At 40.9% G+C, this 26,311-nt stretch overlaps 1 long non-coding RNA gene across 1 annotated transcript; it reads right to left on the minus strand.

The window, feature by feature from the left end:
• Positions 1-22,899: 22,899 nt before the first annotated feature.
• On the minus strand, positions 22,900-25,734 carry LOC133382206 (uncharacterized). The gene is made up of 3 exons (XR_009761845.1): positions 25,625-25,734; positions 24,582-24,661; positions 22,900-23,608 (listed from the first exon to the last, which is right to left on the minus strand). It is a non-coding gene; the product is annotated as an uncharacterized LOC133382206 (long non-coding RNA).
• Positions 25,735-26,311: the final 577 nt, after the last annotated feature.

Genomic DNA, 26,311 nt, shown 5'->3' on the forward strand with positions numbered 1-26,311 from the left:
ACATGGCTTGGGACCACAATACCTGATGGAACGCCTCTCCTGACATGAATCCACCCGTACACTACATTCAAGATCAAAGGCCCTCCTCCGGGTGCCTACTGTGAGGGCAGCTGGGATTCTGGCAACAAGAGAGAGGGCCTTCTCAGTGGTGGCCCCCAAATTATGGAACGACCATTCTGACGAGGTGCTCCTGGCGCCATCACTGTTATCTTTTAGGCGACAGGTCAAGACTTTCCTCTTCTCCCAGGCATTTTAGCATGTGTTTTTAAATTGTTTTAAATTGTGTTTTAAATTGTTTTTAAAACATTTGTTTTAAATTGTATATTTGTTTTAATGTTTTTGGTTGCTGTAAACCGCCCAGAGAGCTTCGGCTATGGGGCGGTATACAAGTGCAATAAATAAATAAATATATAAATACCAGAAGTGCCCTACCATTGCCCTACCCTTTCTGCATGCAAAGCTTGTGCTCTCCCACTGATTTATGGCCCTGCCCTATCAGTGAATTGAAAGGAGCAACATATCACTGTAAGGGTCTGTTATAGGCTCAGCTGGAACTTGATGCTTAAATAATGAGTGAGAATATTAATATGGGAAGGTACTTTTTTTCACTGGGGCCTGATGTGGAAAGAGGATTTGAGCCACTTTGATGATCAGTAGTGCTTTTGAAACATAACTCATGATTTAGCATATCAGGGTAACCATAGGGGGACATTCCATTAAAAACTGAGTAGCAAAAGAGCTGATTGCCCTTTCTGCTCCCTCCCAGTATGCATATCCTGCACGCGAAATCAGATGATGAGCAGCTATTGAAAGGGCTTGGCCTTGGTCATGCCACTCCCTTCTGTCAGTGGCAAAATACGGATTGCCTTCAGCAAAGGCATATGGAACCTTGAGCATCCCTCATCATAATTCATCCCTTATTTGCTTCCACAAAGAAGTTCTTCCATAACCTCTCTGACTCCGTTGTGAAACTTGGCCGGTGATAATAACGGTGGTGTCCTGGGAGATATTATTGACATTAAACATCAGTGATAGCGCAAACACAGTCTGTTAGTTTGCAATTAAAGCCTCAACACAATGAATCCAATTCCAATCATCACAGGGCACAATGCAATACTTATCCAAATGCAGGCAAAAGGGTTTTTTTCCCCCATATATAGATTTTTCCATAGTCATGCTGTCTTCAGTGACTTGCTGTGAAATGGGGCATGACGGTGCAGTGAACATTGATGCAAATACAGCAGCTACTAAGGGCTGCTTTATTTATGTAATTATAAAAAGCCTTTTAGAACAAATATATAACAAGCTACCATTTATGGTGTATAGCAGGGCTGGGGACCACAGGCCCAGGGGTAAAAGGCAGCCCTCTGATTCTGTCTTTCTGGCCCTTGGGAGTCTCCCCAACCACATCCTCTATTGGCCCTGCTTCTCACCCTCCTCGTATTTCCTTGGATATGGATAATGCCTCTTGCTTCCCTGGATGTGCATAAAATGTAAATGGACTGCCTTCAAGTCGATTCCGACTTATGGTGACCCTATGAATAGGGTTTTCATGAGGCTGAGAGGCAGTGACTGGCCCAAGGTCACCCAGTGAGCTTCATGGCTATGTGGGGATTTGAACCCTGGTCTCCCAGGTTGTAGTCCAACGCCTTAACCAGGTAAAATTTGCATACATTGCTCCACCCACTTTTGCCTCTGGCCCCCCACACCACTGGCACATGGGCCCCAGATGGCTTCCCAGACGGCAGTGTGGCCCTCAGGCTGAAAACAGTTCCTATCCCTAGTATATGTACTGTTTCTAATTTCTTTGCTGCCCATCTCATGGGCTTATTGTTGTTGTTGTTATGTGCCTTCAAGTCGATTATGACTTATAGCAACCCTATGAATCTTTTTGGATATATTCATAGGGTTTTCATGGTAAGAGGTATTCTGAGGTGGTTTACCGTGCATTGCTTTCCTCTAAGCCTATGGCACCCAGTGTTCCCAGGCAGTCTCCCATCCAAGTACTAACTAGGCCTGATCCTGCTTAGCTTCCGAGATCTGATGAGATCGGGTCAGCATTAATGTAAAAAACAACAATCTAGACTCACTTAACCCCTTTGCAGGAGAACATGAGTAGTGTGAAGCAGTAGAAACAACAGCAAAGCAGAAAGCACACAGAATGAAATAAATGAAATAGTCATTTCGGGGGGAAATGGTACCCAGGTGTTTTGAAAGGATCTGTGCCGCATCTGTTGCAATCCAGTATCTTCATTAATGACTTTGTTGACAGAGTACAGTAAACTTTCACAGCTGAAACTAAACTGGGAGGGATTGCAAATTGTTTTAGAGGATAGGATAGAATTAAATGATTTTAATAAATTAAAGAGCTACACGGGTAAGCAAAGTTTCGCACTACCAAATGCTAGAGGCAAAACCTCTTTCTAAGTGCCTTAACACATACCTGTTCTTTTTCAGTTAACTTTGGACAATTGCTTTGCTGTTGCTTTGCTCCATTTTGTTTCCTCTCTTCAGTTTGCTTTATTCTCCTATGATCATCAGAATGTTTCACGGAGTGGGAGGTTGGTATTTGGCTTTATCATATGTGAACTGTTTGTCAAATGCCATAATGAAGGTGAATGTTTGGTTCACTTGTAATTGAAAGTTGCTGTTGGAAATGTTTTATGTCTCAACAGCAGCAAGCTATTGCCAATATAACAAACAGATCCTCCCAATTCAGCAATCAGGCAGACCAAACCCTGAAATGGGGTGTCACTGTCCCCCCATTATAAAACTGCCACAACGTAAAATGTAAACCAAAACCTTTATCCCACTATGTGCCCACCCATCCTCCACCATGCAGCATTGTATCATTTGAGCAATTCACACAATTATACTAACTATACAATTGTGCAATTATACTAAAGCCATTCACCATCAGTATTAATATTTTCCAGTTATTTACTGAAATATAACAGCAATGGGGAACTTAAGCATGTGAGTATCACCCTTCATAAAATCTTACTTAATCCTGCAGCCACTTAAGTTGCAAAGCAGTAGTAATGTAACATGTGTGGTATACACACACACACAAACACACTTATAACTTCGTATGATTTTTGTACATCACCCAGAGTGGCTGGATTGCCAGCCAGATGGGCGACTAATAAATTTAATAAATAAATATGTAGTTAACGTAGACTGAAATCAAAAGAAATGTGCACCTATCTTTTAATATGCAAAAGTGGAGCCCTGCTTTCAACTGAATGTTGGAAAATGTCATCAGATTCAGCTAAGTTATTATTTTGTAAACTTTGCCTCAAATGGGGGGGGGGATGCTAAACAAAGTAGCTCCTGTATATTCTGTTGCCTTAGAGACTGAGAAACATCTGTATCTGTGCAGGCAAGGGATGCAGACATGGTAAGCTATGACTTCCTTGCATTGTTCTCTTCATCTTGCTGTCAATACTAATGTTTAACGGCGGCAATATGCTGAACTTCTTTTGCATTGCATTGTACCGTATCTGGTTGTGTAGCATATCATGGTCTGGGAGAGCTTAATTAAAAGGGTCTAATTCCAAAGTCAGGATGCTCTCCTACGAAAAGATGCTGTCACACAAATAATTTTTCCACGATGAACTTGGAAGGACTTGAAATGATTGTTGTTCTGGTGATAATTGTGGCATTTGTGAAAGCTCTTGAGCATATGGGATTGCTGGAAGACACTGATGAAGGTAGGATCTTAAAGCACTTTGGTTTTTCGAAAAGCTTTTGTTACTAAGAATTTTCACTTTGAATATTTCTGCATGCAGTAAAGTAGGGGGGTGACAGAACTGATCTGCAGAAGTCACTATAATAAAATTCTTCTGAGAGACACATAAATCTTGAAACATACTGTATATAGTTTATCTCTTTCTGCTAAATGTGGGTCAGCTTTTTAATTACAGGGAGAGATGAATTTACAGAGAGCTTTTAGTATAATTAGATGTCTTTCAATAACTTAATTGCAGAACTGCATTTTGTGCATAGACGGTGAAAATGTATCTTGATCCAGCTTAGCAACTTTATTACCACAACTGATTACAAATATAATTGCTGGAAGTATTGTTTACAAAAGCCATGATTTTTCTGCTCCAATGATATTTAAGGTTTTTTGCATAGATTTCCCCCCTCAAATAATTTGTTTTTCTACATCTTCATACTTTTTTTTAGTACATTTATAATCAACAAACTTTCCTTACCTTTGATTTGATAGCCTTAGGAGTGATAGCCTTAAAACATTATAGTACTGGGTAAAACATAAATATCTGGTGTTGGAATGTACTTACGGGTCCTGCTGATAAAGAACTCAGGCTGTTGTTGTCTTTGTTATGGGGGGAGCAATATGGTTTGCACAGACAGGGAAAAAAAACATAGACAGCATAAAACTGAATATACAGAAAGCTGCTGAGGCCAAGTCTATGTAGAATACAACAAAATATATCAAGGAAATAAGCTACAATCATTGAACAATTTGTATGGAAAAAGTAGGTTCACTCTTGATGAACTACACTGTACATACATTAAAATAGCTTTCTTTTTGCTTCATAGAACATGTAATATATTACAAACTATGTAGTTGTTAGCATATGAATTAATTAATGGTGTTTAACACAGTGTAAATCTAGTTTCAAATACTTTAGAAACAATAGAACTTTTTCAAAGTTAGGCAGAGTTTTGGCAATTACCATATGTCTGTAAAGGCGCATATCATTCTTATAGCTTAATCCTACCCTATTAGATGATTGGAAAGTTTAAAAAGGAAAATAAGGAGGGATTTTGAAACCATATATTTAACATACATGATAAAGCTGCACTATTTACTCTTGTTAGGATTACTGTTTATCCACGTGAGGATTACATTTTAATTTATAGAAGCCTGCATACAAGCTTTTCTGCATGATGAGAAATAGTTTAATTTGACTTCCATCAGTCTCCAAAAGAATCTTAGTACACACATACTTAGCGCGGGAGGTTATAAGTGTACTGTGAGAACAGCAAATTCCATCTGCAGCTCCTGTAAGGGATAAATTGCTTTGCTTGAATATCTGTTTTGGGGTTTGGGGTTTGAGAAAACTGATGCTCTGTGAATAAAATTACAAAGGTATTTTGACATTCCTTCAATTAACTAGAAGTGAAGGAATGAGGGGAACAAATGGAGGATTTCAAGGGAGATACATGGCTATACACTCCTTATATAGAGCAGACTAAAGTGTATGCTCACCGAACGTTTTCTATTATATGTGTGTACATGTAGATATGCAGACACATCTGTCTCTCCCCCCCCCCTCTCTCTCTGTGTAAAAGAGACTGACACTTTGTATAAGAGATCATACTTTGGGCTATTTAAAATTATTTCAGACAAAAATCTGCTTCAGTGCAGTAGTTTCTAGAACAAGTTGTATCTGTCTGGATTTTTTTTAATAGTTAGAAAGTTCTAGCATTAGGTTCTAAGCACATGTCCTGGGGTTTTAAGGACATTGCTATAATGAATGGTCAGCACAATAGGGCCCTTCTCATGTGTTAATGAGAAGATGCCTCATGTGCCTAAGGGGCAATGGCCCTGCCCCCAAGATCATACAGATCCCCAACCCTACCCACTGAAGTCCACACATTAAGCATGGATGTCTGCATATGTTAAGCCTACACACAGATCTCTGTGAGCTGGAACCCTGCACAATTTGGGTTATAGCTTGCATGGAAGCCTATGCATGGAGAGGCTTCATCTATACAGATGTCCAGCTTAGCATCTGGATGTCAGGGAGAGGGTGCACAATGTTGGGGGCAGGGTCAGTGGTGCAGTACCACTGCCCCTTTGAACACCTGGAGCCCTGTAACATGATTAATGCATTGATGTGGTCTTAGGGTCATATTCATGAAGCACTAAGTTGAATGTTTCATCAGTGCAAGGATTACTCTTTGTGCAGTGGACAGTTCTCCCCTGCACACCCCTAATTTTTTTCTGGGTTTTTCCCCAACCCTCCAGAGCAGTTCTGTGGATGGTGCAGGTTGTGTACAAGGGGAGGAGAGGGGGGAAATCCCATTGCACTAGTGCTAATCCTTGCACTAGCACATGAATTTAGTTGAATACCAGCCTTGGTATTTCAAAGTCTTTGCACCCCTTAACATAGAAAGGGCAGTGTTCTACAGCCAGTCATGTGGGTTGTTTAGGGATGGAGGGGAAGATGGAGGTGGAAAAGGTAGTGCTTTCAAAGATTTGGAGTCTTGTGCTCCAAAATAGACAGGAGGCAGTCTCAGAGCAATATATATGGCTTTTCCATAGAGGTGTCGGCCTGTTTGACAGCACAGATGCAGCTGCCACGGGTATCTTCAATCCACTTGAAGTGGTAAACCAAAAAAAAATGCACACAACCAGCTACGTGCTGGTAGCTAGTATAGGCTCTGAGACAGAGAGAGAAAGACAGATAGACAGACAGACAGACAGAGACTATGGCATGTAATAAATGCATGTGAAGTCCTTGAAATTCCTTACTTTCTGTGCTGCTCATACTTCAGGGATTAACAAGACCATAGATTCTTCTTTAAACAGGAGTAATTCTTGCATTTTTCTTTGTTCACGTGCTTTTTTTTATCCAACACTTACTAATTTTTTTTGTTTGTTTTAAAAAAACCAGGAAATCAAACTTTTTTCCAGAAACATTATAGACCAGTTCATTCAGAGCTCCTTCAACCCCATCTCCCAGTGTATCAATAACCCCGTTCTGAGTGGCAGTGGCTTTATAGCTTTGAATGTTGGCAGATCCAACCAAACCATGAGAAAAGTTCACTAACAGGCTATGTTGCTATTGTGAGAATGGCTTGGTAGTGTTTAGAGTATGTACTGTAAAGAAGCTTGACATTAGGTTGACCTTGACAGAACACTGAGAATGTGTGGAAAGATCCTGTTGTTTGGATAGGGGAGTTTTAGTCAAAAGAATAAACTCTTTCATGAGTGCTCCCTTAACTTACCACCCCTTGATCTTTGGCCTTCAAGCCAAAGTTACCCTTGAGAGATGAGACATCTCTCATCCTGAGAACATATTTCTGACTAATCAAAATGTATAAAATATAGCATTCTGGTATATTTCAAATAAGAAATTAGAATACATTAACCAAGAAGTGTTTCAAATACAAGAATATGTGCACACATCTTGAATGACCACGCCCCTTGTCCCCCTCCCTCCGGCTCACAAACAAAAATACAAAATACCATTGTTTGGTAATGCCTTATTAATTCTGGGACAACTTATATACGTGCAGTTTGATCTGTACTTTGTTTTATTTGTGATTCCAGGAGTGAGGCATACTTGTTAGTATGTAACTTTATTATATGTTTATATAATTTAATATTTATTGTATTAACTTATTTCTTACAGCTAATTCTTATTGCTGCACATTCAGACATTATACACACAAAGCATTAAAAATGGTTATTCAGCTCCTCAAGCATTCCTCAGGAATGTAGCTGAAGTTATGTAGGCAGTTGCTTAAAAGGTAAAATGAACAGGCCTTTGTCTTCCAAAGAAGAATCAACAAAATAATTTCAAAACAACATGTTATGGAACAATAAAATACTTAGGATTGCACCAAGGTAGTGCTACTCCTATACAGTAATGTACATGCAGTTTTATTATCAGAAACCATGTAGTCTGAACAGGCGCATGTGAATGGAGAACAAGATCATGTTAACTGGTCTCATTTCCAGCCTCTACATGCACGCACACAACTGAGACATTCCAAGGCATTTTTACTGGCATGATGGCTATGCTCTGCCTCTACAGTCAGAGGCAGTATGTTTCTGAATACCAGTTGCTGGAAACCACTAGAGGGGAGAGTGCTCTTGCACTCAGGTCCAGCTTGCAGGCTTCCCATAGGCATCTAGTTGGTCACAGTGATAACAGGATGCTGGACCATATGAGCTATTGGTCTTATCCAGCAGGCTCTTCTTATGTTCTTATGACATGCTTTCCTGACTGGTTTTCCTTTTGGTAGCCCCTGCTCAGTTGGGAGGGCACCCTGAGAATCATTTTAGGAGGAACTGGAATACATTGTCCTATAGTAGCAGAAGTTCTGAAGCTTTTTCTATTGGAAATGATTTGATCAATATGTTGTTAAACTTTCTATAAACAGTGTTATATATTAGTTTGCTTGTTACATTTATCAGCTGCCCTTTCTGCAAAGTGCTTAAGGCAGTGTTTATGGTTCTCCTCCCCCTTTTTTTTAATTCTCCCAATGAAATCAGGTAGATTAGGCTGAGACATGGTGACTGGCACAAGTATGCCCAGTGAACTTCATGGCTGAGTAGGGATTTGAGAACCTGGGTCTCCCTCATATATCCTTGGATATCATGGACATTGTAGATTTTTAGAGGAGCCATTTTAAGCCATTTGGCTTGGATCAAAAGGACTGTCAGAAGGGGGTGGATAAAATGTGAATTTCCCACCCTCTCCTCTCCCCAAGTCTCTCATGAGGGTCAAGGAGCCCACCTACATGATGGAGCCTGTGATGCATAGGACTGAAGGGGAAGGAATAAATCTCAGGAAATCAGACCAAGGCATCTTCCATGAGCTATAACAATGATGTCTATAATATGTAATAATGATAATGTCTGCATCTGTGTTGGAATTGCTTTTTAATATGTTCTTAAATTTTCTTTTTTAAAATGTTTTTAATCGTACAAGATGTTTTGATAGCTTTTTTAAGTAATGTTTTTGAAGACGTTTTGTTTTAATGTGTTTTAAAGTTTGTTTTTATGATGTTTTAATGTTTTTTAGTGCTTTTGTTTGCCACCCTGGGCTCCCGCTGGGAGGAAGGGAGGGATATAAATCTAATAATAATAATAATGATGATAATAATAATAATAATAATGTTTTCATTTCTCTGTTTTTTTGTAGTAAATCACTCAGCTAATACTGTCTTTCTATTTTAAGCATCTTCTTACTTTGCAAATCTATTTATTCGTTTATTTATTGGGCTCAAGGCAGCTGACAATTAAAACCCAAATAAATACATGCATAATATTTTTTTACTTCGTGTAATCTGGAGTTTGTCTGACGTCATTTTTCAACACTTCATGCGCATAGACTAGATAGCAGGGGGTTCTTTATTTGGGATTTCTATGGCACTGTGACTTTATCTATTGAAATGACACTTATTGATGTACTTCAGCTGTATTTCTGAGGTGGCAGCTTTTGCAGATGCTGGCACAGACAAGGAAGTTGTTTTTGTTCCTATTTTAGACCATTGCTGTATTCACTCACTGTTGACATAAGCCAAACGCATGAAAGAAATCTGTATTCCGATCCCTTCCCTTTCCATCTCCAATGCTGTTTTCAATATTCCCATTTTTCCAGGGCTGAATGGAATTGAATTTGTTTGCAAGCTGCATGGGATCTTTCCTCAGATGAAGCAGAAGGGCACTTGTCCCTCTGGCAGGCAGCCTATTAAACAGAAATAACAGCTGATATAAGTAGAAACTCTGTAGGCCCAGGACATTAGCAAGGACAGCGGGAAAATCAGATAAACGGATAGGAACGTGATTGACTCTTTGCCTTTCAAGTCAGAGATAAAGGCCTTGCTTCACATGCAGGGGCTGGACATATTCCACACACAGAGTGACAGTTCCTGGCACACAAAAGAGGTATAATATAAATAGGGCTGAAGTGTTTGGGGATATCGCCGGGCAGATCTATGGGTAAAAACCCAATTTGGTTGGAAAGAGAAAATGTACTACATAACAGCCAGAGAAATCTCAGTAAGAAATCCCAAAATAATGTCAGCTGTGTTATCTGACAGGCAAATCCTGAGAAACAATACATTTTATAAGATATATATAAAACTATTGACTCAAACACTACCAACAAGGAGGGGATGGGACTGTGATGAAAATAGTGTTTGCTTTCATCTCTCTTGAACATTGGACTCTAGGAGTCTAGTTTCTATATTCATTTGCTAAGTTGGTGTCTCAATTTTCTCATGGGCAGAAATGATTACACTAGGGATTTCAACTGGCTGACTTCCCCACATTAAAATTGAGTAGGTATCATGTTGAGTCCTGATGACCTCAGCCAATGAGGAGCTAGACCAACCCAGGTGAGCAGAGAGAGCCTACCAGCATTAGCACTCAAGTCCTTAGAATACCCTGCAAGGACCTTTGGGTTGGGTTCCAGACCCAGCACTGGAAGAGGAACCCCTGGCCAAGTCAGGGTCATCCCCAGCTCTTGAACACCAGGTTCAGGCAGCTAGTTGTCGATAGACTGTGCCTGAGAGCCCAATGTCTACTCTGGAGGAAAGGGTTCCTTGAGAAATTACATTCCTCAAGGATAAAGGTCTTCGAATAGACTCGCAGCTGGAGTAGGGTGTGGTGTTAGAGGCCACTCTATATCAGACTTCACCTGAAGTCTGCCAGTTGCTAGAAACAACACATGTCATTCAACTCTTTATGCTGAACCTGAATGCCTTGCCTTTTTCTTTTTCCAGTTGCTGACCCCTAGACTTCTGTTTATTGACTCTGCCCCTAGATTACATTTGGGCTCAGATTGTATCTCTCATGTCTGACCTTAGTTTTATCTTGATCTTGACCTTGCTTTCTGGACTCCCCTTGCTAAAGTCTGGCAATCTTGTGTGTGTGGGAATAAATCTTCAGTGGGTTCTGTTAAATGCAATTCAATATAAACAAGTGTAAAATTATGCATATTGGAGCAAAAAATCTGAATTTCACATATACGCTCATGGGGTCTGAACTGGCGGTGACCGACCAGGAGAGAGACCTCGGGGTTGTAGTGGACAGCACGATGAAAATGTCGACCCAGTGTGCGGCAGCTGTGAAAAAGGCAAATTCCATGCTAGCGATAATTAGGAAAGGTATTGAAAATAAAACAGCCGATATCATAATGCCGTTGTATAAATCTATGGTGCGGCCGCATTTGGAATACTGTGTACAGTTCTGGTCGCCTCATCTCAAAAAGGATATTATAGAGTTGGAAAAGGTTCAGAAGAGGGCAACCAGAATGATCAAGGGGATGGAGCGACTCCCTTACGAGGAAAGGTTGCAGCATTTGGGGCTTTTTAGTTTAGAGAAAAGGCGGGTCAGAGGAGACATGATAGAAGTGTATAAAATTATGCATGGCATTGAGAAAGTGGATAGAGAAAAGTTCTTCTCCCTCTCTCATAATACTAGAACTCGTGGACATTCAAAGAAGCTGAATGTTGGAAGATTCAGGACAGACAAAAGGAAGTACTTCTTTACTCAGCGCATAGTTAAACTATGGAATTTGCTCCCACAAGATGCAGTAATGGCCACCAGCTTGGACGGCTTTAAAAGGAGATTAGACAAATTCATGGAGGACAGGGCTATCAATGGCTACTAGCCATGATGGCTGTGCTCTGCCACCCTAGTCAGAGGCAGCATGCTTCTGAAAACCAGTTGCCGGAAGCCTCAGGAGGGGAGAGTGTTCTTGCACTCGGGTCCTGCTTGCGGGCTTCCCCCAGGCACCTGGTTGGCCACTGTGAGAATAGGATGCTGGACTAGATGGGCCACTGGCCTGATCCAGCAGGCTCTTCTTATGTTCTTAAGGGACCCAACCCTGTCTTTCTCACTGAGCCAGCCACCTGTCACAGACTCACAAGGTTGGCCTTATCACAAAGAAACATGTTCCTATCACCTGTCCTCCTCTCTGTGAGGGAGGAGACAGGAAAATAGTACCCCTTTTATTATTATTGTTATTATTGTTATTGTTATTTAAGGCATTCTATGCAGTATATTGAGAGCCAGTGTGGTGTAGTGGTTAAGGTGTTGGACTACAACCTGGTAGACCAGGGTTTGAATCCCCACACAGCCATGGGTGACCTTGGGCCAGTCACTGCCTCTCAGCCTCATGAAAACCCTATTCATAGGGTCGCCATAAGTTGGAATCGACTTGAAGGCAGTACATTTACATTTTTTAAATTCAGTATATTGCTGTATGTTAGCCATGCCAACAAAACAATATAAAACAAAAGACTGTAGTAAAATAGTACTTCAGGTATGAAAACACCTAAGACTGGCACTAGAGGACTATGCTGAATTGACAGTGACTCAGCTGTTTCACTCACCTTGAAACTGGCTGTTTTGCTTTAGCTATATTAAGCTAATGAACCCTGGAGTTAGCTGTAAGAGTTCCAGATCCAAAACACATTGAAATGAGGACAGAATGAAGGACATGTAATATTCTCTAAATAATAAAAGTGAGAGTTACAGGTCTTGCATGCTTGTGGTGTCTGAGAGACAGCGAGAGCCCAGTTTCACACATCTTCTGAACATTACAAAAGAACTGTGACTCACTTTCTAGCTTTGTAGTATTCATAAGAACTCGCACATCTCCCAATATGGAGAAAGAACATTTTTGCACCTGAGGTGTCTTTTTATTATACACTTTACTCGGGTTTTATGCTGTTTGGGTGGTATGACTGTGTGCTAAAGCCATGAAACATTCAACTGAGCTCCTGAAGAAGAAATATAAAGAAAAAGAAAAGGGAGAAAAAAGAAACAGGCTGAAGACATGGGTAGTGATGAATGAAGATGTCAGTTCTTTGTTTCTTTCATTTTTAAGTTCCATTTGCAACATTTCTGCATCAGTCTGTGGGCTTTTTTTTTTTTTAACGAAAGTCTTCACAAAAATTATCAGCATTTTAGTATACATTTCTCCTAATATACACATTTTGTTGCAATTTTGACCAATATATATATATTTGCAGGACATTTTCCCCAATATGTTGCATTTTGTATGCTATTTTCACTCATAAATGCAGTAATTAGCATGCATTTAAAAGAATCAGATTGAATTAATCTGGTGAACCTTTTGCCGATTTTTGTCCCCATTCTGAAATGAATCTACTCTCATTTTCAGAGTCCTAAAAAACACCACTGCCACTCTTTATGAGCCAAAGTTGAGGACTTTCAGGTCAACCTCCCATGTTTGCTTATCTCAGTCTTCACTAAACATGTGTCATACTTTATTGCCCCATTCAGAAATTTATTGGAAGCCCTCTGGGTAGGACTGAATCACTGTGACATTCTGTGTAGCATTTAGCATGTGGCTGGCACACACAAAAAGTTAAGAAGTAGTTCTTAATTTAGCACAACAACAACTATTACTGCTTATTTCCTGCATACTGTTGCACAGTCATGGAAGATAAGCATATCAGTGGCTACTAGCCATGATGGCTATGCTCTGTTTCCACAGTCAGAGGCAATATGTATTTGAATACCAGTTGCTGTGGGGTGGGGAATACTTTTGTGCTCAGGTCCTGCTTGTGGGCTTCCCATGAGCATCAGCTGGGCCCTGTGAGAAGACGATGGTGGACTAGATCCAGGCCTGATCCAGCAAGCTCTTTTGTAAAATCTGCTGTCTTTACAACATGAATCAACTATAGCTTTTTGTTCATTCATTCATCCATTCAGCAAAGGCATGTGCTTCATCACAGAGGCATCTCCTATGGGGGAGGTTGTTGGGCAAGATGATCCTGTCAAATAAAAGTGATTGGTTATATAATGAAGAGGCATGGATGGCAGCCAAGAGCCCTTAATTTAGTACTTGGCTGTAAACTGTGTGATGCTGCTTATCTTGCTATATGTAGAGCAGGCATAGATGTGTATTACAAAGACCAAGACATTCAGAGCCAGAGCAGGGCTTGGCAAATCAAGCTATTTCATTTTGCAAAGTAGAGTTACTTCCGAACCCAAATCTCTTCTCACTTGTGATGACACCTTTTGAAGCATGGTGGGGTCTGCCTCTCTCTCCCATAAAATCCCATTGCTGCAGGGCAGAGATTGTGCAGGACCATCAATGGACAAGGTTTTCCACCTCTCCTGCCCTGCCCTGCTGCTTGGGACCATCATACGGAGGAGCTGCTCCCTGAGGCGTTTTCTCCTGCTTTGTCTGACATTTTTGTGGGAACTATCCTTTGGCTTTTGGCAGGAAGATAGATGTATTTGGCTGTTAGTCTTTTTTGAACTATTGAGCTTCTGTTGTTTTAAATTTTTGTAAGTTGCATTTTTTTTAACTTGAATTTTGTGTTTGTGTGTGAACCTTTGTGAGCCTCCTTGGGTGCCTTTTTTGGCCAAAAGGCAGCATAGAAAAATAAATGATAATAACATCACTCTTACTTGGCTGTTGTAGTAGGAGCTCAGAGGGAGGGAGGATTCTTTCCATCACCAACCTCCTTCTCTTCCCCTCTTCCTCTCCTACTCACCCATCCTCTCTCATGCCTTCTGGGAATTGCTCAGTTCGGAACACTGCTGCCCTTTACAAGCACACCAAATTCAAATTCCAAACTGGATCATTACTGAATGCGATGACACCACTAGTCAATTTGATCCTTTCACTGGATTATTTCTCAAGGATTTAGTAGGGGGAAGTTCCGTAATCTTCACCTATCTTTCTACCCGCCTTTCTTTTCTGCGGTTTTTGTGCCTCCTAGTACTGTTCCGTCAGTGGATTGAGGCACAGAGTCAGTATATTGTAGTAGTATATTGATGATCCATTTTCCTCCTCCCTGCTGATGGTAAAGTCAGCTCTGTGGAGAGGTGTTAGATTCACACATGACCCTGCCAGGGTCACCTCACCAACCAAAACTTGCCCACCTGCAACAGCATTTTAAAGACCTGGTTTTACCCTCTTACAGAGGTACAAGGATTTGGAGATCCATCAGGTGAGCTGAGCTTTATTTTCTACCATTAGTGCAAGTGCATGGCAACTTCTGTTACACACACTCAGATCTCAGGTAAGGGTATAATGTATTCTTTCCATGTGCTCTACAAATGCATGCACATGTGTACTTAGCTGCCACAAGGGAATGCACCGCTTCACAACATATTGGAATAGCTGGTGCTATTTTGCAAGGTTTGTTAAGGAAGATGGCATGTGTTGGTTTATTTGTTACATTCCTATCCCACCATCCCTCACAGGGGCTCAGAGCAGTGTACATGGGCTCCTCCCCTCCATTTTATCTTCACAAGAACCAAGTGAGGTAAGTTAGACAGAGAGACAGTGACTGGCCCAAATGGAATCCTTCATGTGTCTATATTGTCCCCGCCAAGCACTACTGTGCAGTAAAGCTCAGAGCTCTAAGAGCCTGGCACTCTCCCCGTCAAATGTTTGCCTGTTCTTTTCATCTCAGGTTGCCTCTTTGCCAACTGTAGACAACCTAGGCAGGTAGGGATGCAAAGCCAGATTTCCACTGCATGTCAAGAGAGCCTCTGGACAGATTGTTCTCTTGTGCAGGATTAAGGGTGCTTTTTCTTTTGGTCCATTTAAATACTGTAGGCTAGTAACCTATACTATTCCCTTAAACTCATAAGAGTGATGAGTGGTCTATGCCTAGAAGACAACCATGGTTTGGAACTCCTTAATCCTGTCTTTCTTCTCAACCCTCTTTATGACTTCTGACTTTACAGGCATCAGGAGATAGAAGTCCTACCTAGAAATGTAAACAGTACACCAAATATAATTGGGTTTATTTTTTTCTGCTATCACAGATTGAAGGCTGTGGTGCCTAACTTTGGAATCCACATGGCTGTGTTTATCCTGCTCTACTTTTAAGGCTAGAGCAGGGGGGGGGAATCTCAGGCACGGGACCAAATGTGGCCCTCCCAGCTTCTCTATCTGTTCCGTTAGACTCTCTCCAGGACCCACTCCGTCCCTAGCCATATCATCTCTCCCCAGGCTGCATTCCACCCTCACCAACTTTGCTTTACACTCTCCTTGAGTGCCTTTCTGGAAAGTGTCCTTGACCTCTAATAATAACTCTTGCTTGCCTGGATAGAGGATAGAGAGGGATGTGTGAGGGTGCATTGCAACTAGCCTACTATACAAAGGTAAAATTTGCATCCATTACTCTGCCTACCTTTGCCTCTGGCCCTGCCCACCACTGGAATGTGGCCCCAGGAAGGTTGCCCAGAATGGAATGGCCCTTGGGCTGGAAGAGGTTCCCTATGCCTGGGTTAGAGGATGTGGCCACTTCTGGTAAGACCAGGAGCAGAAAAGTGGGGTCAGTATAGTCCACTTGCCACATTGTGCCCTAGTTGTCTTTGTCAATAGGAGGAATGTAAAGAGTTTAAGGTTTTTAAAATGAAAATAACTCTCTAATTCTCTGACAAGTGCAGGGGCTGTTTCATCACAGATATATGTTCTTTTCCAGTACAAAGTAGGTGAGCGAGGCTTTGTGGCCCCCTGACTTGACATGATTAGAAAAATACCCAATAGGGAAAGGGGCAACAGCAGGGAAAGAAAAGGCAGCTCCTGACAGAGTAGGACTGAAGTAGTTTCTTGATGGCCTGAACTTTGGAGCAGAAAGGGCATCACTGATGGCAGGCGTAAGATCTTTCCCTAGAAAATAATGTGAGAAGAGAGCAGCTTCTACTGAAAGAATTTACCTCTTCTTCTTTGCTGCCATTTCAGGAGGGGTTGCTTGCAGCTGCTTGCTCTTGTACTTTGTATTTTAATGTTAAAAGCTTCCTTTTGGGCCTAGCTGTTTGGAACTCCCAACCGGGCCTTTAAAATACAAAATTAAAAGGTTTAAAGCTGCTGTTGTACAAGAGCTACAAACTGCCCCTACATAAGAAAAAAAAGCAAATCCATAACATTGTAAAGAAATAAATAGGCCCGGTGCCAGCAGATGGTGAGGTCAGGCACTGGTTAAGGCCCCTGCATCCCAGAAGGGTCCTTGAGGTGGCCCTCCTTAGGCTAGAAGGGTGGAGCTCCCACTCCACAGTCCATGCCAGCATTGGTTTGTGGAGCCTAGCATCCCAATGCTGCCATGGATCACAGAGCAGATGCTCCCACCCTCCCAGGAAACACATTCCATCCAGGTAGTGTGGGCTTAAATTGGCCCACCCACCCCACATACCTCCTGTGTTGCTTCATCAGCCTGCTAGGGATGCCCCTGCAGCCATCTTGGGTGATAGGTTTGTGTGTGCAGTGCACTGATATGGTGACACAGGAGGTTGGTGGGGTGAGCAGACCTAATTAGGTCCACGGTGCCTGCATCAGGAGGCAGTGTTGGAGAGCATCACAATGTGGGCCCAGGGCAGTTTGGTGCCCAAGAGCCCAGTTCTGCCTGGTGCTGGCCCTGGAAATAAACCTGGGAGGGGGTTACGATCTAGTATAGCACAAGATATGTAATAGTATTTTTAGGCTGATTGAAAAAAAGACTAGCACTATGTCTACTCAGAAGTAAATCCTATTGAATTCAATAGGGCTTACTCCCTGGTGAATAGGGTTAGGATTGCAGCCTCAGTTTCCTAATCAAACAATGAATATTATAGTGTAGCCTTAGCCAACCTGGTGCTCTCCAGATATTTTGGATTATAACTCCCATCAGCCCCAGTCAATACACTTGTGCTAGCTGGGGAATGAGAATTGTAGTCCAAAACATCCAGAGGGCACTAGGTTGGCAAACGCTGTTACAGTGTTTTTGATAGATCTACCCTTAGATGCGAAGCAGTAGGACATTGGGGGGTATGACATTATTGAAGAGTGTGACCAGACTTTCTGTTCTTCCACTTTTGCTTCATCCAAAAATATAGGATTTTTTATTATTATTATTCCCACCTAGGGGACCCTTTTCAATTGCAGTGTTTTTGTTTGTTTGGTAACCTGCCATTAGAAAGGATTGTCTGCAATATTCTTAGGAATTATAGTAGAAATCAGAAACTAGAGGTCCCAAGCCTAATTCCTTACATTCTTTCTGTTAAGAAAGGCAAATTTCTCCCACTGCATTTCCCATCCCAAAAGTCAATAGAGATGTGTGTATTGCTCTTGATAGCTCTGGCAATAGAACTTTCTGGCAGTAGGGAAGTGGGAAGAAATTCAATTCAGTTCTCATTTAAAGCTGATTCTATCAAATTCGTACTTTTCAAAAAAATATGAGAACCAAACACAGCCTTCCTTTGAATTTGCAGTCATTGGAATTTTTTGGTGCAGTTCTCCAACCAACCATTGCTTAAAAAAGTGCATATAGATGGGGAATATTTACATAAAATGCATATATTGGTGAAAAAAACATACAAAAATATGTTATATTAGAAGAAATTGGTTGCTGAAAAGTGTACATTAGTCAAAGATGCATACAAAAATGTGTCTGCTAGAAGAATTTTCATGAGGATTTTTTTAAAAAATTGCAATTTGCTGCAGAAATGTGGAGAATTACATTTAAGACTGGAAAAATGAGAAACTGACAGAACTGAAACTGGCAGACACTTCCATCCCCAAGCAGCAGTCTTGCTGGGGAAATGGGGAGTTGAACTACTTCCTCCATCTCCTCCTCAGAGGAGTTAGGATATATTCTCTCTTTTCTTCAGTCATCTTCATTTCAAAGGTCCACATTTGATGGGGGTTCACATAATCCTCGCTTTTCTCAGTCATGATTACTATCCTTGTAAACTGAGCTGTGTTTCAAAGAGTATGTTGTCACCTTTGTCCATGGGCAAACTTACATGCCAAACCTACCCTCTTTGAAGCCACAACATTGTCTAAAGACAATGTGATGTTCAAGGTGTGGTATTACCCAGATGCAGACACACCCCGTGTGCAGATACTGCAAGGCAATCTTGGCAAAAAATGAACAAGTGACTGACTCAATAAACTGGGACAATGAAAATGCACGGAAAGGGGAAAATGAGTCATAATAAAATTGTATAACTGTCATTCCGTCTGTAATATTAACACATACAGTGTGTTTAAAGTCCTCTGGAGATCCTATACCAGCCTTTCCCAACTAGTGGGCCACCAGATGTTGTTGGACCGCAATTCCCATTTTTCCTGACCATTGGCAATGCTGGCTGAGGCTGATGGGAGTTGTGGTCCAACAACATCTGGTGGCCCACTAGTTGGGAAAGGCTGTCCTATACCAATCTGTAAACACTAGGATGGATGGATCCAGGTCCAGACAGAACAAGGCAGAGAGCTCTGAGTAACCAACTTACTCCAGCAAAGGCTAGAGGGGCACTGAGACTTTTGAGCCTCTGTTTCTGGTCCACCTTTCCTAGGCCTCACCCACTTGGTGAGGCCTGCAATTCTTAAAGGGCCAATCCTCTGTACTCCCACTGCACTGTTTAACTGGTGAGAGCACTGAAAAGCACTCAGGTCCTCAAGCCCAAGGGTAGGTGCCTGTGAAGGTTCTGCCACTGACTTTATGGCCCCTCATGCTGTGGGATCTGGTCCAGGTGGCTCCTGTCTGCCAGTCTCAGATTTAGTGCCTTCTCGGTCACCAGCATTTGGCTCTGAATTAGATATCTGATCTGGCTCCTTTGCCAGTGACTCTGCAGCCTCTGGCTCTGTGTCTTGATCACTGCTAGATTTTAGGGTCTTCACTTTTTCCACATAAGTCCACCACTCTTACTTCTGTGGATATTTTTTTAAAAAATTAAAAAAGATATGTAAGTATGTGTTAAATATTTTTCCCTCAAAATTCATATTTTAAAAATTCATCTTGATTTTTTTTTTGAGCCAAGAACTGTGTTGGAACATTTGGGAAGTACAAAACCCAGTAGATAACTATGAGTGATATTAACTATGAGGTGACTGTCCTCTGATGGAGTGAAACCCGTTAGCAAATGGGGAGGGAATCAATTTCCAGCAATCCCCCCTCTCCCCTGCAGCATTCAACACTTCCTCTACATTTGCTCTAGTGAGCTGTGAGACCCTCTAGAACACATTTAGGGGGAGTGCATGTTAGCGGTGATCCGTCAGAACCAGTTAAGAAAGTAATATGAGACGCCTTCGAGACCTTTTGTTAGGAAGAACTTTATTTGCAGCACACAAATAAGTCCTAGGCATAAGCTGATAAGCAAACGTACGTAACAACACCACATCGACATAGACTCCTTCACCCCCACACACGCTGCTGCCTGTTTCCCATATTTATAGGCCCCTAATTGGTACAGACAATCTCCTGCAGCTGTGTGACTTATGTAACACAAGCCTTTGCTTTAGGCTCTGTGTTAACCCTTTCTTTCCCTGCTTTCCTTGAGGATCAAAAAAATGCAAGTCATCCTACCGGTAACAATGCAGAATGTTGCAATGGGGAGGGGGATTGCCCAAAGTTGCCCCTCCCTGATAATGGACAGTCAGCAGCCAATCACCGTTGGATATTCTCCTATGTTCCTATCTGCACATTAGTCTGGGAGATATAGATTAGATCAGTTTTTATTGGAATTCACAAAGACTGAATTCCTGAAGCAATAAAAACCAGAGCAAGTTTCAGTTACTTGAATTCACCTTTGATCCCAAAGCTTCACAACTGAAGTCAGGCTCAGTAATATGAGGGCAGAAACATATTTCTTTTCTGGGAATTTTGGTTGCAGATATTCTTTCTGTGGATATTTGATGAATGTTTGCCCTTCTGCAAGTAGGTTTCAACACCTGACATGCAGTAATCCACATTCAGGATCGGTCTGCAAAATAGCAGACCTGTGGACTATCAGGAGGTTTGGTGCCAAGTTTGATTTTATCAAAATTCTTGCTCATCCCTACTAGGGATTGATTGAATTTGTATACCACCCCATAGCTGAACTGGGTGGTTTAGGGATTAAACCTGGGACCTTCTCCATGCAAAGTAGATGTTCTACCATATTCCCATATATATCAGATACCACCTGATGAGCATGATGATGTGTCATATCCAGTACAGAATTCAGTACAGGAAATGCAGCATTACACTCGGGGCATAAATCAGGATATAGGAACACACTGGGGGTTATCTCAGGATACACACCAAGCGTTGTGAAGATGGCGAATACCATTGTTGCAATGGAGAACCACAAGCATTGCTAAGCTTATAAATCAGAGAAGGGTGGGGGCTGCACACTGTGGGTTAATTGTCAGTCATTCTCACCCTTTTTTCTACCAAGTGCAACCTCTTTTGAGGAGCTGATAATAACTTCTCAAGTTGAACTTGAGTCTTGCCATTCAGCAAGATCTTGGAGAGATAGGAGCCAGTAACTCTGGCTGGCCACTTTCACTTTGTTCCTCAGCTAGATCTGGGATAGATGCCATGGCATCTTTATCTTTGGATGGCTCTGATAGGAGAAGGGGGGTTTATGTGCTGTTCTCAATAATTTTGCTAGTAGGCTCATAGGGCTGTGAAAATCCTTACACTGTGCTGTTCTGATTCCCTTCAGCAGAACTGACGATCCCAGCTGACAGCAGAACTGACGATCCCAGCTGACAGCAGAACTGATGGTCCTAGGCTATGGTCTGAGGGCACATAAGACCAGGGCCCTGCTGAAGCTAAGCAGGGTCAGGTCAGGTCTAGTCAGTGCCTGGCCTGGGAACCCCATATGTAAGCTGCCTTGGGTTTCTGTCATGAAAAGAAAGGCGGGGTATAAATGTAATAAATAAACAATAAATAAATCCGCTCTCTAAGTTCTGTACCCCATTCTTCTTCCGCTCATTCCTGCCACAGGTTTTCTTTGGGGCCCATGATATAGTGTGATTTTTAAACACATTTTTTTTAATCCATACCTCAGAAGACAAAACTGAACCTTTTGATCACTAAGGTAGCAGTTTCATGTTGCAGCCTTTGAAGTTATTCTGTTTAGGAATTACCACTTTAATCTCAGTTACAGAGGCCTAGGAGGTTTAACCCCCCCATCTTTTTATAATGCTGTTTTGCAAATAAAGAGTTCCTCAAGCATCCCTACTCTGTTGTAGATTCTGTTGCTATTGCTTAGATTTATGATCTAGATTTTACTAAAGTGTCATATTACAGAAACTCAGCCACAATTTTCTTTGTTAGAGAAAATTTCTGTAAATTTGTTACAGAAAAAAAAACCTAAGCCAGGGAACATGGTTGACCTCTTTGATTTAAACATGCTTTAAACTGGCTTAGTTTTTCTTCTTCTTTGCCTAGTGGTCTAATAACATGTATGCTTTGGTGCTGGGCATCACATATTGAAATGTATATAACAGCTTGTCCAAATAATTTTTGTGATCTGCAGTGGCAGTGGATAAAAACATGAAGTTCAGTTATGTTGCTAAAGCACTTCAAGGAAGCTTGCATAATTGGTAATGTCAGAAGGCAAGCCATGTTATCCCAATACAGAATATATAACAATATTCTACCAACATTGCATAATGAATTCCAGTTTTGTGCTGAGATGTAACATTCCTAGCTCCCAGTCTACCAGGATTTACCAATTTACTTTTAATTTCTTAATTTTATGGTGTTATATGGAGATTATTGTTATTACTAGTACTACTACCACCCCACCCCCTCTTCTCTGAGGTACAACTAATGCCAATGCTGCTTGGTGCCAGATGAAGGCACACCATTTTGCTCAAGCCTTTTCAGCATACTGATATAACTGAGACCAGCCATAAATTAAATTGTCTATCTCTTGTGTCAGTAGATTGTATTGTTTTAATTATGGTTTGCTTTTTTTCTTTGATGTGCTATACAATCTTATTTTTGCTGTATTTATATTCATCATCATTAATTTGATAAAGGGTGGACTAGAAATAAATGATGATGATGATGATGATGATGATGATGACGACTTCCAACAGCTGCTGGGGAAGAAGAATGAGTTGGACAGGGCTTTGGTTTTTAATCTTGTGCCTGAAAAATCTAATATAAGCAAAAGCAGCACCTTCTATGATTTAGATCTTGGTGGGGTTTTTTGCCATCATTCTTATGCTGTTGGTGTTTTGTTTACATTGCATCCTGAAAACAGGCATTCTGCCCTAGGGATAATTTGTTTTCCCAACTATATCAAAGTGTAATTACCTTGTTCTTTTCTAATCATAGAAGGACACACTATTTTCAAGCTTGAGGGCTCACTACAGCCAATCAGTCATTTCACTCACCGGATACTAGAGTGCCTAGAGGCACCAAGAAAGATTATGAATGTTTGCTGAATATTTATTGAAGAGCAATTCTTTTGTATGGTGCAAAATCCATATACAGAACCTATTACTGGTCTTGAATATCTTTGCTAAGGAAGCCATGACAATAAAATGACCCAAACTCAAAACAGATATCTCAATCATCATGAACATGCACTTCATAATTTGGTCTGATTATATATCCTTTACAGACTTTGTCTTTTGAGAATTTTCCTTATGAGTATAAATTAACTTGCTTTAACTGATCAATTAACCAGTTTACTTCAATCTTTTAAAAAACTGGATTCACCTTTAATCCCAATTTACAGCATGGGGCTCACCTAATACTTTATATGCCTGCCTCCTTACTCCTTTTTATCATATGGAGAAACAATGGGGAGGGGATTGGCATTACAGCAGCAGGCTCTGTCCCAACTGCATTTTTTACCATGTCTGTCTGACACAAGCCTATTCATGCTCAAGCTTCTCTGTGCGAGCACCCTGCATTTGCAGTTTTCCCAAACATGTGGAGAGACACCTACACATGTACACACTTTATATGTGAGAACATATGCATGTTGGTTGGGGACAAAGTCTCTTTACATCCAGGCAGATTCTTTCTCCATGAGGTAAAACATCTGGACGAGGGTCATCTTTCTCTTCCTTGTTGTTTGTTTATATTTCCCTTTCTCGCCCTTTCCTTTTCCTTCCTGTCTTTAAAAGAACTAAGTAAAAGAGAAAAGAAAATTGGAGTGGTGCTTCTTAGAATGGGACATCTTACCAGTTTAAAATCAAGTTTGATATTGTATTATCAGTCTGAATCATTTGACGTATCATTTCACATTTGGAAATAAAACTGCCAATATTATAATGCTGTTATACAAATCTATGGTGCGGCCGCATTTGGAAAACTGTGCACAGTTCTGGTCACCTCACCTCAAAAAAGTTACTATAGAGTTGGAAAAGGTTCAGAAAAGGGCAACCAAACTGATCAAGGAGATGGAGTGACTACCCTATGAGGAAAGGCTGTAGCACTGGGGGCTTTTTAGTTTAGAGAAAAGGTGAGTCAGAGGTGACATGATAGAAGTGTATAAAATTATACATGGCATGGAAAAGTAGATAGAGAAAAGCTTTTCTCCCTCGCTCATAATACCAGAACTTGTGGACATCCAATGAAGTTGAATGTTGGAGGATTCAGGACATGCCAAAGAAAGTACTTCTTCACACAGTGCACAGCTAAACTATGGAATTCACTCCCACAAGAGGCAGTGATGGCCACCAACTTGGGTGGATTTAAAAGAGGATTAGGCAAATTCATAGAGGAAAAGGCTATTAATGGCTAGTAGCCATAATGGCTACATTCGGCCTCCATAGGCAGAGGCAGTATGCTTCCAAATACCAGTTGTTGGAAACTGCAGGAGGGAGAGTGCTCTTGTGCTCAGGTTCTGCTTGTAGGCCTCCCATGAGCAACTGGTTGGCCACTGTGAGAACAGGATGCTGGACTAGATACAATGATTTGTGAAACAATTACATTTAGTGGTTCTGACCCTTCTATTGTTTTAATTAATATAACTTGCTGTTAAGCCTTGCAAAGATGTGGAAGCCTGTGAGGCCTGTGAGGTCCATCTCCTCAGTGGGCACTTAACCTGTACTTCAGCAGTACAGTTCTACAAATACTTAACACCTGAAATGTCTTACCGTGTTTCAGAAGGTGTCTCTGCAATCATAGTTGTAGTCACTGCTGTTTACCATGGGAAGTCAGCTATGTTTTATTGGTCCTGATTGTGGAAATACAACTGTTAAAAGGCACAAGAACCTTAATTTCCCCAATACCAATCCTGAACCATATGGAAGAGATGCTTCCTTCCTTTCATGTTTGGGAGTGCTCTTTTTTAGGTAAGAGACAGTTTTCTTCAAGCATCAGTTGTGTGTTTGCGTGTGTTTCAGAGCTTGGAAAAGTTACTTTTTTGAACTACAACTCCCATCAGCCCAATCCAGTGGCCATGCTGGCTGGGGCTCATGGGAGTTGTAGTTAAAAAAAAGTAACTTTTCCAAGCTCTAGTTTAAATGCCATTTGCTGTCTTACAGTGTCTCTTTCTGTGTCTAATTGCCTCAACAACCAGCCACATGGAAAAAAAGGAGTTTGGATCCCCCCCCCAAGAGGTTTCTGGGCCTGTCAAGACATTTGTTTGAGGGAGAAAATTGTTTGTGTTTGTAATTACTATAGTATAGTCTTAATTATCATAAATGTTTCAGGTACCTCACCCAGCAATATATTGTAATAAGTGAGAGAAAGGTTTGGAAGTTTGGGAACAGGAAGTGGTTTATAGCTTCCAGAGTTAAGAGCTTGGCTAAATATAATCTGGAGACAAAAAGAGAGGCAAGCTCTGGTGCAGAGTAAAATTTATTGCAGTACTCTGCGTGTTTTGGAAACACTTTCCTTCCTCAGGAGCTAAAAACATTCATACAAACTCAAATTAATGTCATGGAGACAACACCATGGTCTTAAACATCAGAAGAGTACTTTTAGAGACCACGTTTTGTATAAATCACTTAAAAACATTTTAAAAAATTTTTCATTATGATATATCCCTGATCATTAACATCAGACTAGCATCTTGTAAAGCCATACTGTATGGCTCAAATTAAACAGAATCTTGTAATAGCCATTACAGAGCAGCTTAAACATAAAACTCTCTCATCCCCCCCAGAAAAACACAAAGTCAGTTCCCTGTACTGACCTGTGGAACTATATTTCCTTGGCTCTGTCAAAGCAATGCAAATTCTTTATCCAAGCCCCACACTGAATACAAACCAAACTTAAAGGCTGCTAGTATCCATACTAAGTATACAAATCAGCTCAGCTGCACAATCACTGCATTTGTGAATTTTACTAATCCAGCTAGTACTTACAGTGACTAGCATGTACAGTTATAGACAGTAAACCAAGTTTCATATAGAACCCTTGTTTCTTATTTTATTTAAACTCAGAAAAATTCTTCAGCATTTTAGTGTGCATTTCTCCCAATAGGTACACTTTTGTATGATGAGCCAAAAGGAGAAATAATTCCCAAAGATGCCAACAAATAAATTCTTTATTTTGACAAATAGCCCAACTTGTTAAGGCCAAATGGCCTTTGCCATAGGCTTATCTAAAAAATAATAATACAACAATTAAGCATCAGTTATGATATTATAATTTATAAAAACTATTAAAGCACACTCAAAACTTTTTAACAGAGTATAGTAAAAATTCTGTTCAAATCAGAAGACTAACAAGAAATTTAATAAACTAGGAACAGCATACCACATGAAACAATTACAAAAATATAAAGCCTTCCTTACTTTTTGTCTTTTTAAAGTAACAAACCAATCCGGATAGCTTCTGTCCAAACTAGAAGGGCAAAATGTCATAAGAGGATCACTTC

Source organism: Rhineura floridana, chromosome 3 (genome assembly GCF_030035675.1).
Source record: "Rhineura floridana isolate rRhiFlo1 chromosome 3, rRhiFlo1.hap2, whole genome shotgun sequence".
Classification (NCBI taxonomy): domain Eukaryota; kingdom Metazoa; phylum Chordata; class Lepidosauria; order Squamata; family Rhineuridae; genus Rhineura; species Rhineura floridana.